The sequence below is a fragment of the Dermacentor albipictus genome, unplaced genomic scaffold (genome assembly GCF_038994185.2).
Source record: "Dermacentor albipictus isolate Rhodes 1998 colony unplaced genomic scaffold, USDA_Dalb.pri_finalv2 scaffold_159, whole genome shotgun sequence".
NCBI classification, from domain to species: Eukaryota; Metazoa; Arthropoda; class Arachnida; order Ixodida; family Ixodidae; genus Dermacentor; species Dermacentor albipictus.
In genome coordinates, this window is record NW_027225713.1 from 10,036 (window position 1) to 21,645 (window position 11,610).

Consider the following 11,610-nt stretch of genomic DNA (forward strand, 5'->3'; position numbering starts at 1 on the left):
CGTCACGCCGGCTCCGTTTCTTTTTTTGCTTTTGCAGCAAATATTTATTTACATATTTATTTTTTATTTATCAAATATTTATGTGCAAATTATTTTATAAAGTAAAATTGATTGCGAACGATCTTCACAAGCCTCCATTGAATATGTGCCACGTGCAATTTCATAACGACGCAAGACACCTTGCGAAATGTGGAAAAATTAACGTTTATTTTATTCTTTGTAAATGCTCGTCGCGGGCTTTTTGTGCATTCATCCAGCGTTGTGGCACCAGGTAAGCAGCAGCAGTTTCCGCAGGAAGCTCCACCAGACGACATGAGCTGAAAAAAATTACAAGCGTTATTTTGGTATTAACATCTAAGAATAATGCCTGTAGAGGCGAAGCGTGCGACAGTGGTGAGTGGGTGGCATTACAAACAAAAGCAGTTCGTATTTACACACACGGCGTAGAAAATACCCGACTTATCCCAAGCAATACCGTACACTGTCGTCCTTTATGAAAGGGAACACGCGAGCGCGTGGCCTGCGCTCTGCGGCGGCTGTCCACAGCGCCATCAGCCGACAGCTAAAGAAAGCCCGTACGCTTTTGGCGTCATCTATTGGCAAACAAAATAACCACTCATGACCGGTGGACAAGCGCTGCTAAGATTATGCTCCCTCACCGCTCGCGCAACGGGCGATGCCTGCAGCGCGTCGTCTGCTGGTAACAAATCGAGCGTGGTGCACGAGCACGATCGAAACGTAGAAACTCTGTCTCTCGCCTTACGCCTGTTGCGCTTCGCCTAAAGTAGAGCTATATAGGTGAGGGCGATGCACTCAGCGGAAGGTTTGGTTGTGGTTTGCTTTTTCGAAAATGTATCACTGAACGTCGCGGAAATTTTCCTTTGAGGCAGATTCCCACTTACCCGGAAAGTACTTGCCTGTCGGCAGAGAAAGTTTTCTGTCGTTTAGTATATGTGCACTTGATGCTATAACGCCATGCACAATAAAAGCACCCTGACCATGATGATAGCGAAGGTATATTGCTACGTAAGAAACTTGAAGCAAAAAAAATGTTAGAAATGTTTGTAAATATTTTAATGAATCTTGTATCTGTAATGTAAAAGACGCGAGCACAAAATGCAAAAACAGATATCAATACATTTATTGACATAAAAGATATACGTATATTTTTCTTTTGTATTGAGCACCAAAACAAAACAAAACAAGAGTCTGAAATATGTTGTGTCGACGCACTTTTCCGTACCTCGTGCCGTCCCCATTTGCTGCGACGACAGCTGCCATTCTTCAGGGTAGCGAGTTATACAAGGTGGCCGTTAGTGATCTGTTGCTTCTCAGCCGCTTCCACTCCTCTGTGACACCCCAAAGCTCGTTGGTCGATAGTCCGTGCAGACCGAGCCGCCAGCGCAGTTTTCAAAAGGCCTCGCAGGTTCTCAATAATGTTAAGGTCTGGAGACTGGGGCGGCCACCTTAGAGAGTCGATTCCACGATCCTCGAAAAAGCTTGTCACCCTTCCGGATGTGTGTATGGGCGACTTGTCTTGCTGGAAGATGTAAGCACCTTCCGCGAAGGGCCCATTCAGCAAGCAGGGCACCATCACGTCGTCCACGATTGAGCAGTAGGCGGCAAACGTGAATCTGTCCTCTATGCGGACTAGTGGACCAAGCCCTTTTTTGGTCACGAGGCCCCACACGCACACTGCTGAACGCCCACTTGCAGCCACTCGCTGGAGGTATCCTGTTCTGTAACTGCAGAAAAGTATCACTAGATCATGCATTGACACCAAACCAACAGCCACTCAACTTATCTCGAATACCCTTCCTTTACGCCAAACATGCGGTAATCGGCTGTGCTACATGGCGCGCGCATTTATCGCCGGCTGCTCATGTATACGTTTTGTACTCTTTTAGGTTTTTATTCACTTTCCTATTTCTTTCAAGTTATTTTGCTATTTTCTATTCTCTCATATCGAAACAGCAATTGGGCTGGTGGTGTGCCTCTGTTTGTGGCAGTTGCCAGCCTACTGCCTCCTCTTCCGTGTCTATGCTTTCAGCATGTGCTAAAGTGTCTTTCAATGCGAACTAATACTGATGAGCGTAATAATATTAGTAATATTAGAGAATGCAACTACACTTTAATGCTGGTGAACGTAATCTAACACCGTGTCTTGAATATCAAGGTCTCTCCGGCGTCTACGTCAGAGAGAACTTGATAGGCTACAATATCACACAATGCATAAAGAAGGGTAACCGCCCGGTAGAGTTTTTTCAGCATTTCTTACAGTGATATAATTACCGTGAAGGATAAAACGTCACCTACCGGCGCTTTTCTGGGCGCCACACTCTGTCTCTGGTCCCACCGGGTCGTGAACGAACCTTCGTCTGTGAATACAACACATTCCCAGTCGGAGGTAATCCAATCTGCGTGGTCCTTACCAAACTGCAGGCGTTTGGCTTGGTGCCTCGAAGCAGAGGTTTCCTGCAAGCAATCCTCTTTTTGAGACCAGCTTCGTCGAGGCGGCGCGTCGCAGTCGTCTCACATGCCCTAATGCCAAGTTCCTTCAGTACTTCAGTGACTGTTGTCTGCGGCTGCAGTGCCACTGCAGCCAGAATCACACGGTCTTCGTATTCAGTTGTTGCCCGAGGTCAGCGCCTGTGCTGAGCGTCGTTCACACGGCTTTCCGTCTTGAAGGCCTGAACGATCCTGTTTGCTGCTTTTAGTGGCCTCCTTGTAGTTGATGCAATGACCTGCCTCCTGGCCCACAAAAATAAGGAATTAAACTCCACATGCCCCTATCACTTTTTATCACGCCAGTACGCAAGGCGTTCAGCATCCTACCTTTCCCTCTCGTAGTATTTTGGAGCCCATATTTACACGTATGGACTAGTACATTATCACTGCTATCTTTACCCCGGCATTCTTAAATGGTCATAGACTCGAACTTGGTCCATCGACCGAACTGATCATAGCGCTGCCACTCGGCTGAAAACCATGCAGGGGTTTTGAAGGACTGCTGCCGATTATCGCACACACAGTGACCATTTAGCCGAGGGGAATCGCTACCGTCGTCTTCTTTAACTGCACGCACGGATTCGCGCGCACGGAAACGCTCGAATTCGATGGTTAGTGCCATGCAAGGTTTGTTTGAAATTTATCCTCGAGCGAGTCTAAACTGGTATTTCTACTTTCACTCCCGACGCAGGGACAATACAGCTGAAGCTAAGCGTATTTCCATTAAAATTCACACCTTTATTCGCTGGAGAACTATAATGCTGCATACTGTGTTCTTGGAAATGTATTCAGTTGTGGCTTAAGCAAATGCGAGCTCTACGACGAATCCATAGAGCTCGCATGATAGTGTATCACTGAATGATACAGAGTATCATTCAGTTATAGATAAAGAACAGCCAAACCTTCCGCTGAGTGCATCGCCCTCTCCTATATAGCTCTAGTTTAGGCGAAGCGCAACAGGCGTAAGGCGAGAGACAGAGCTTCTACGTTTCGATCGTGCTCGTGCACCACGCTCTATTTGTTACCAGCAGACGACGCGCTGCAGGCATCGCCCGTTGCGCGAGCGGTGAGGGAGCATAATCTTAGCAGCGCTTGTCCACCGGTCATGAGTGGTTATTTTGTTTGCCAATAGATGACGCAAAAAGCGGACGTGCTTTCTTTGGCTGTCGGCTGATGGCGCTGTGGGCAGCCGCCGCGTAAAGTCCCTTGATAATTTGAAAGTACCGCCACTCTTTGAACTCTGCCGCCGCCGCGCGACCTCCTCGCCTCCTCCTCGCCCCTTGCGCGTCCCCCCCCACGGCAACCAGTTTTGCCCCCGTTTTCCTGCACGACGATTGGTCTCCCTGCCGTTGCCCTTGGAAACGCGCGGATCTTGAGTTTTGCTTGTGTTTTTCTTTTTCGTTCGCGCCATTTTCCTCCTCAGCACGGCTGGCTCGGCGCTTTAGCTCGGCGTAGCGAACGTTGAAAGCTGTGTTTCCTGCTGTATAAGCTAGCGCTATGCCTTGCTGTTGCGCATATAACTGCAACAAGAAGCCTGAGCATGGTTATGCCGTTTTTGTGATACCGCAAGGAAAGCGTGACGGCTTGCGCAAGAAGCAGTGGCTGCATAACATCGGCCGAAAGAACTTTGTTCCGACAAAGAACAGCGTTGTTTGCGAGGTGAGGCGTCTCTCATTGCTCGTAGCAAATCATATCGTAATGCATCTAGTAATTCTTCCGGCCTGCTCACCAGCGTTTTTGTTGCGGCAATTTGTACGTTGCATAAAAATGCGGTTGCCCTCAGTAACGTATTATTATAAATGTATGAAGACGTTTTACTCATCCTGCCTGAGTGACTAACTCTTCTCTAATTGTTCTAGCTACATTTCACTGAAGACCAATTTGAGCCGCGCATATTACAAAGACTCGGGAAAAAAAAAGCTGAAGCTGAAAAAAGTTTGCTTTCGCTGACTTTCATTGCCATTAATTTATCATTTGTTTAATTCAATCGGTAAGCACTAGTAATTTCCCCTATGTTGTCCTTCGTGTCTTTGTTGGCTTCTCATGATATCTTACCACTGCTGTGTTCTCTTGAGCGTCTCTTTTTATCATAATTCTACACTAGCATTGATTGTGATGTTGAATATTATATTCGGTACTATTATTATTGTTGTCGAATATTCTATTTTATGTTCACGGTTACGTTTATCTTGTCAACCAACGTTAGTGCGTGTACATAAAAATAAAACATTCTGCTGACAATGCTGTTTGATTTTCGTTGCTATAAATGTTTTGTGATGCTTAATTCAAATCAAATTTAAATATGCTACTACATAATGTAACAAAATTTCGTTGTGAACTATTACAATACGTTATCCAAAGGCGTTTCTCTTGCCTAAAGATATAGAATGTCTTCTCCTATAGATATACCGAGTATTTCTTAAAGGGACACTAAAGTGAAAAGTGATTTCTTCTGCATCAGTAAATCACCGTTCTACAACACCAAAAACACCACCCTTACAACGATAGGACGTTTGGTAAGCGAGAAAAAGCGCAAGAACGAAATACGGGTGGCGACGCCTACTTAAGTTCCCGCACCTGGGGGCTGTGACGTCATGGATTTTGATGGCATATTCTAGGGCCTACTAAATATATATAGCGGTACAGATCGACTACATTGGGTTCTAAAGGAACCAAATATTAAACATGCCAAGTTTCAGGAACCTTTATTCAGCCAACGCGGCCCAAATGCGAAAACAAACTTTGGAATCCCTGACGTCACGCTGACGTACCGGCGCTGGCGTTTCGGCGCGAAATTCAAATACTGATACTTGGACCTTCATTTTCTCATCTAACATTCAAACTATTTTCTTGAAATGACTGCCTGCAGGGTTCTCAAACAATGCTTTATTAGTCTACACTGATTTATTGTTTCCCTTTAGTGTCCCTTTAACGCTTCCTTGACGGCGACCCCTAAAGAATATTCATTAGATGCCCTTCCTCGGCTTCTACTACTGTAGTCAATGAGCGGTTGCCGGCACCGCTTTTTCACACTGAAATTCCGCAATCGTCCTATTCAGTTTACAGACCACAGCAAAAAAGCTATAACTTTCACATTGTGAAGACAAAGGCATGGACAGTCGATGCACTCGCGACTAATTAAGGCATGATGAATATATTAACTGCGGTGCACATACGCGCACAGGCAAGAAAAAATGGTGCCAGGTGTTCTTATTTATCGCCCAAGAGAAGCGAGCGTGAAAGCCTTCTAAAGCCTACTGCGGTAAGACATCCTTCATCCAACTTAATCGGCCTTAATCCCCTCTAATGTACCTTAATCCCTCCTAATTCACCCTAATCCACCTTCATCCACCTTAATCCAGCCTAGTCCTTTATACACCTTTATATTTACTAATGCACCTTAATTCACCATCATTCACCCTAATCCACTTTCATCGACTTTAACCCTCCTTAACACACCCGAATTAATCTTAATCCAATCACTAAACAATCATAACTTTGCTAATCAATAATCATGTCTTATACACGGGTGCACATGCTTTGGTTCGCTTCCCGCCTTCTTTCGGTCACGCGATATTTTCTGTAGGTGACAACACGACCTTGAAACAGAGGTCTAAGACTTTTGCTTATTATGCCGCACACAAAGGGATGTGTCACAAGCAATACTAGATCAGACGCACAAAGTAAAGCATCTCATCATGCGGCAGAAAAACTGTCTGGAGTTTAAACTCGCCTCAAAAGCTCCCTTTACATCGGTATACACCGTTCATACGGCTTTAGGAAAAAACCAACCCCGTCATAAATGTTGCCTCTAGCATTATCGATGCTGTTATTAACATTTCTCAAAATTTTCAACCCCACTGGGGCGCGCAACTGACCCAAAATAACACGCCTCCATAGAATCCTGCGGCCCGTCCGCGGGAGCCAGGGAGGAATAGCGTGCCGTGCGCAGCCGGCGGGCGAGGAGAATCGAGGAGGAAAGCGCCGTGAGGAGGAGAGTGTCGCTACTTTCAAACATCAAGGGGCTTTACCGCCGCGGAGCGCAGGCCACGCGCTCGCGTGTTCCCTTTCATAAAGGACGACAGTGTACATACCACAAACACATTCTAATTCCAAACATTCCCCTCTTCCCTATACTTATTTCCTGCACTTTAATGGCACGAATGCGCAGGCAACGGCGCGTTTCGCGAACTTGGCTACAACCGACGCGATAGTACGCTACGAATACACAGAGGTGGCCACAACACAGGCTCTCAACCAGAGCATGCTGGACGCTCGCAGAATTCCTTCTACTCGCACTCAAGACAAAATGCGTGGGTGCCATTCATAAGACAGAATTTTCGAGTTACTAGTTCCTGGCGTTTGAGCTCCTTGGCTTATCGCTTCTGCGTTCTGCAGGCGCAAGCAACGCACTCCCGTGTTATCACTGTTGACGATTGCTCGTCGCGTTTTCGACAAGCGTGGGTACCGAAAGAAGGCTTAAATTGTTGCGGGGACATAAAAATTGCGACAACTTTGTCGGAGTAAGATTCAGTACGCGCCAAACTGTCACCACGACCGAGCTGCTTTTCGCTGCGTCACAACAGGCGTGGCGAGCGGGCCTCATAACATAAAAGTATCGAAAATAATTTTCAACAATGTTGAGCGTCAGAGAAAGAAAAGCGCCTTCGCTAACCGAGTCACAGCGCTGCAGGCGCACCCACTGTGCTCGAAAGGTGGCCCAAAAAGTAATGAAATTAGTTTCAATAATGTTGGCAGTCAGAGAAAGCGCCAAAACTTGTCGCAGTAAAATTCAGTACACGCGAAACTGCGTCACAGCACCCTGTGCGACTAGCATGGACAAAAACTACCGAAATTAGTTAAAAAAATATTGGGGCTTACAGGAAGCGTCGCAAACATCTACCAGTGCGATTCTTTAATTCATATTAACTGCTCCACGACGGCCACGCTGTTTTTCGTTAACTGCGTCACAAGTCTAGCGTAGTTGCCGGGCAGTAAGCCTAATTGCTTGAAGTGCGTCGCAGACTGTCGAACAAAGTTTCTCACCTTGCCGTAGTCCAATAGTGCAGTGCTGCCTTGTTGAAGTTCCAAACGAACCCAATATTTGGCCGGGAGGCCACCAAACCAGGCTAAATCCCAAAATAGAAAAACAGTCAGACGGGTGACCAAACAGGCCAACGCTCAGATGCGCGGCCGGCCGCTCTCGCTTCGGCGGTGAGTCTGAAGAATGACGTAAACATTTGGCTCGTCATTCGCCAGTTCGCCTGTCGCTAGGCAACGAAAAAAATCCGCAAAGTTTAACTTAATTTATACGCATATATTTTTAATTTTTCCGGGAAAGAATAAAAAAATAAAACAATTTCTGTTAATCTCATTTCACATTCTTCTTTTTCTCGATGCTCGCGGCCCCAATTCGTCGATGTTAAAAGTATAGCGTGACGTGTTTCCTGTTTCCAATTTTCGCCGAGTGTCCGCTCTTGTTCAATCCCTTTCTCTATGCCAGGGCATTCAAGCGCGGATTATCTTCCTTCACGCTTGAAAACAATCTACTCGCGAAGAAGAACTTCTCACCAGGCCGCGCCAACTACCTTCTTTTCGTTCCGTCTGCGCTGCGTCCAGAAGTACTGCGCGGCCTGCATGACGATCCGACCGCTGGACACCTCGGATTTTCCCGGACACTATCGAGAATACAAGAAAAGTATTATTGGCCGCGTCTGACCGCCGACGTCGCCCGTTATGTCAGAACATGCCGAGACCGTCAGCGACGCAAGACACCGCCGACAAGGCCAGTGGGATTACTACAGCCAATCGAGCCTCCTTGCCGACCATTCCAGCAGATCGGGATGGACTTGCTGGGACCCTTTCCGACGTCAACAACCGGAAATAAGTGGATCGTCGTAGCGACGGACTACCTCACCCGCTTCGCTGAAACTAAAGCACTGCCGAAAGGTAGCGCAGCCGAAGTGGCGAAATTTTTTGTCGAGAACATCCTACTGCGACATGGTGCCCCAGAAGTCCTCATCACCGACAGAGGAACGGCTTTTACAGCAGAGCTCATGCAAGCCATTTTGCAATACAGCCAGACAAGTCACAGGAGGACAACTGCCAACCATCCGCAGACGAACGGTCTTACGGAGCGCCTGAATAAAACCCTCGCCGAGATGCTAGCAATGTACGTCGACGTCGAGCACAAGACCTGGGATGCCGTCCTGCCGTACGTAACATTCGCTTACAAAACGGCGGTGCTAGAAACAACACAGATCACGCCATTCAAGCTAGTGTATGGCAGGAACGCGACGACGACGCTCGACGCCATGCTGCCGCACGTCTCTGACGAGGAGAATCTTGACGTCGCTGCCTATCTCCAGCGCGCCGAAGAAGCCCGACAGCTCGCCGCCTGCGGATCAAAAACCAGCAGAGGACCGACAGCCGACACTACAACCTCCGACGACGCTTCGTCGAGTACCAGCCCGGCGACCGTGTTTGGGTATGGACCCCTATGCGCCGACGAGGACTGAGTGAGAAGCTTTTGCGTCGCTATTTCGGACCGTACAAGATCATCCGACGTATTGGCGCACTGGACCATGAGGTTGTGCCAGACGGAATTTCGCATTCACAGCGGCGCCACGCACGATCTGAAGTGGTCCACGTAGTGCGTCTGAAACCCTTTTACGCACGCCGACGAACTTCCTTGTTTTGTTGTTTTCTTTGCTACGGGCGTTTTCTTTATTACTTGCGTTTCTATGCAGCATCGGGTCGATGCTTTTTAAGAGGGGGGTATTGACACGCGCACTTATCTTTATCGGGCGACCAGACAAATGTTATCGCACAGCGCGGGACGCGCCTGCATGCATCCAAAGTTTCTGGAAAGTTATCGATGCTTCTATTTGGTTGTCTGTTGTCGCCGAACCTTGTGCTATCAGATTTCATCGCGTGACGCGAATGGTGTAGAACTTTGTGGAAGGCACGCGGGTGCCAACGATTAGTCTGGAACATTCGACGACTGTTGTATAAAAGCCGATGCGCTTGACCCGCTGATCAGATTTTCGACGATCGCCGACTGTGTTCCCCGCTCTCGTTGTGCTTTAAGTGTAGCCTGTTTTGTGGGCACAGGTTCACCCAATAAAAGCTAGTTTTGCTTTCACAGTACTGCTACTGTGTTCTTTGACGTCACGACCACGTGACAATATCTTCCAAACTGTCGAAAAGAGAGGTCAATGTGGAAGCTTGTGCATCATAAGTGACCTGTAAAAACACATCGATAGCTCTAAGCCTGTTGCATTCACAGAACTTCCGCTAGCCTACATAGTTATGAAAACTTCACAGCGCGTGGAAAGACGTAGTTGGGCATTTCCAGTAAGCGAAGTTACTTGTAGGCAAAACACCAACTAGCTAAGTTCTTAAAAATTAAAAATTAAACATAAATGGTGGGGTTTTACGTGCCAGAACCACTTTCTGAATATGAGGCACGCCATAGTGGAGGACTCCGGAAATTTTGACTACCTGGGGTTCTTTAAGCCGCACCTAAATCTAAGTGCACGGGTGTTTTCTCTTTTCAGCCCCATCGTAGTTAAGTTCTTGTTCTCCAAGGCAAGTTTAACAAACTAAATATCTTGCCATATTGTGGTAGGCAACATACTTAAATCTTTCTTGTGACCAATTGGCTACATTGTTCTTATAACCACACACACCGGCTATTTTCCCTAGTTCCGTTTACTTGTACGTTCAGATTCTGACGAATTAGACTAAAGAAAAGCCTTACACTCTGTGAAGGAACCTGACGTGACCCATCATCTCGTGCGGCTCTGCTCGTTTTTATCTCGAACGGAAATAAATCATTATCAGCCACACAGTCATAACAATCTGTACACTTGCTTTCCGCTTAGCTGGTGCTGGCGTATTTTCGCCACGGTTCAGGCGTCTGCGCCAAAAGATAACCTGAAACATGACGAAGCTTTTTTATTATCGCAGCTAAAGGTTCTTGGGTTTTATTTGCCAAAGCCATTTACAAAATTATAAAACGCTCTGCAGTGGAGACGAACTCATTAATTCTTACAACCCGAAGTTCTTAGACCATCCAAGCATTAGTAAAGGAGTGTTCTTGCGGTTTGCCTCCAAAGAAATGTTGCCGCCTCGGCTGCGTATCGGCACCGCGACTTCGGCCGTGGCACCGAAATGCCTTAACCGCTAGGCCCCCGCAGCAAATCTATTATCGCAGCCAAGAACGCAGGCTTCGATTCAGCAGTAATTCATGATACATCGCCACGGACAAGCGAAGCGACGAAGATGTAAACAAAATGGCCAGGCTTAGCTTGGTTAAGCCAAGAGTGCGTTGCATATCGCGCGAGTTGGTGCCCAGCTTTTCCTCCGGCTGTCGTGACGTCACGTCACGTGGTTGCGCTAAAGGTCAATGGTGGCTGCCCGGCCGCGCCCAAGGGCTGAACTGAGTGATTGCAATATGCAACGCATAAAAGTTAACGTCTTACCAGTTTGATATCGTGTCCTCGACATCGATAGCATGAAGCCTAGCTCAATCGTAACATTTTCACAGCAACACTATCGAGCATGAAACTGCAGCACATGTTTCCTATTCAGGTTCGGCAGAAATCGAGGGGCAGAAATAGCTACGAGCTACGGTACATGACTTCGAAGCTTTTTCACTAAAGCTGTAAAGGCCCAATGCAATGTCTAAGGCACTAATTATACAAAATGCGGTGCTTAGAACGGGTCAGGTAGCGATGAACAAGTGTTTACTTACCTTTCACTAGTAACCCAAGTTCAGCATCAGCAGCGGGTTTTATCCCGTGCGTTTTCCATCAATGAAATGCGCAGAACACACACTTGAATTTCTGTTTGGCACGAAGTCTTTCCTGTTTATCAGAGAAGTCCACTGACGACCCAAGTCGACGTTCGCGGGGAAGCGGTGCAACATAAACATATCGCTACTACATTGCTCCTTTTTCACAGCGTGTTTTTCGCACAAGCTATCCGCGATATTCTTTCGTTTTCGCTGGTTGTTGCAACAACCCACCACTACACAGTGCTGACTGGATGACGTAGGCGCGGTGAAAGGCATCTCTGCTGTTAACCAGCGCGCGCAAA

At 47.2% G+C, this 11,610-nt stretch overlaps 1 long non-coding RNA gene across 2 annotated transcripts; it reads right to left on the bottom strand.

The window, feature by feature from the left end:
* Window positions 1-235: 235 nt before the first annotated feature.
* Window positions 236-11,390, bottom strand: LOC135900816 (uncharacterized). Of its 2 annotated transcripts, XR_011510587.1 has the most exons (5): window positions 11,267-11,390; window positions 7,555-7,637; window positions 2,317-2,751; window positions 1,244-1,745; window positions 236-317 (listed from the first exon to the last, which is right to left on the bottom strand). It is a non-coding gene; the product is annotated as an uncharacterized lncRNA (long non-coding RNA). The 2 variants fall into 2 exon arrangements; XR_010563949.2 differs by lacking the exon at window positions 236-317 and having other exon boundaries at window positions 1,122-1,745.
* Between the last annotated feature and the right edge of the window lie 220 nt (window positions 11,391-11,610).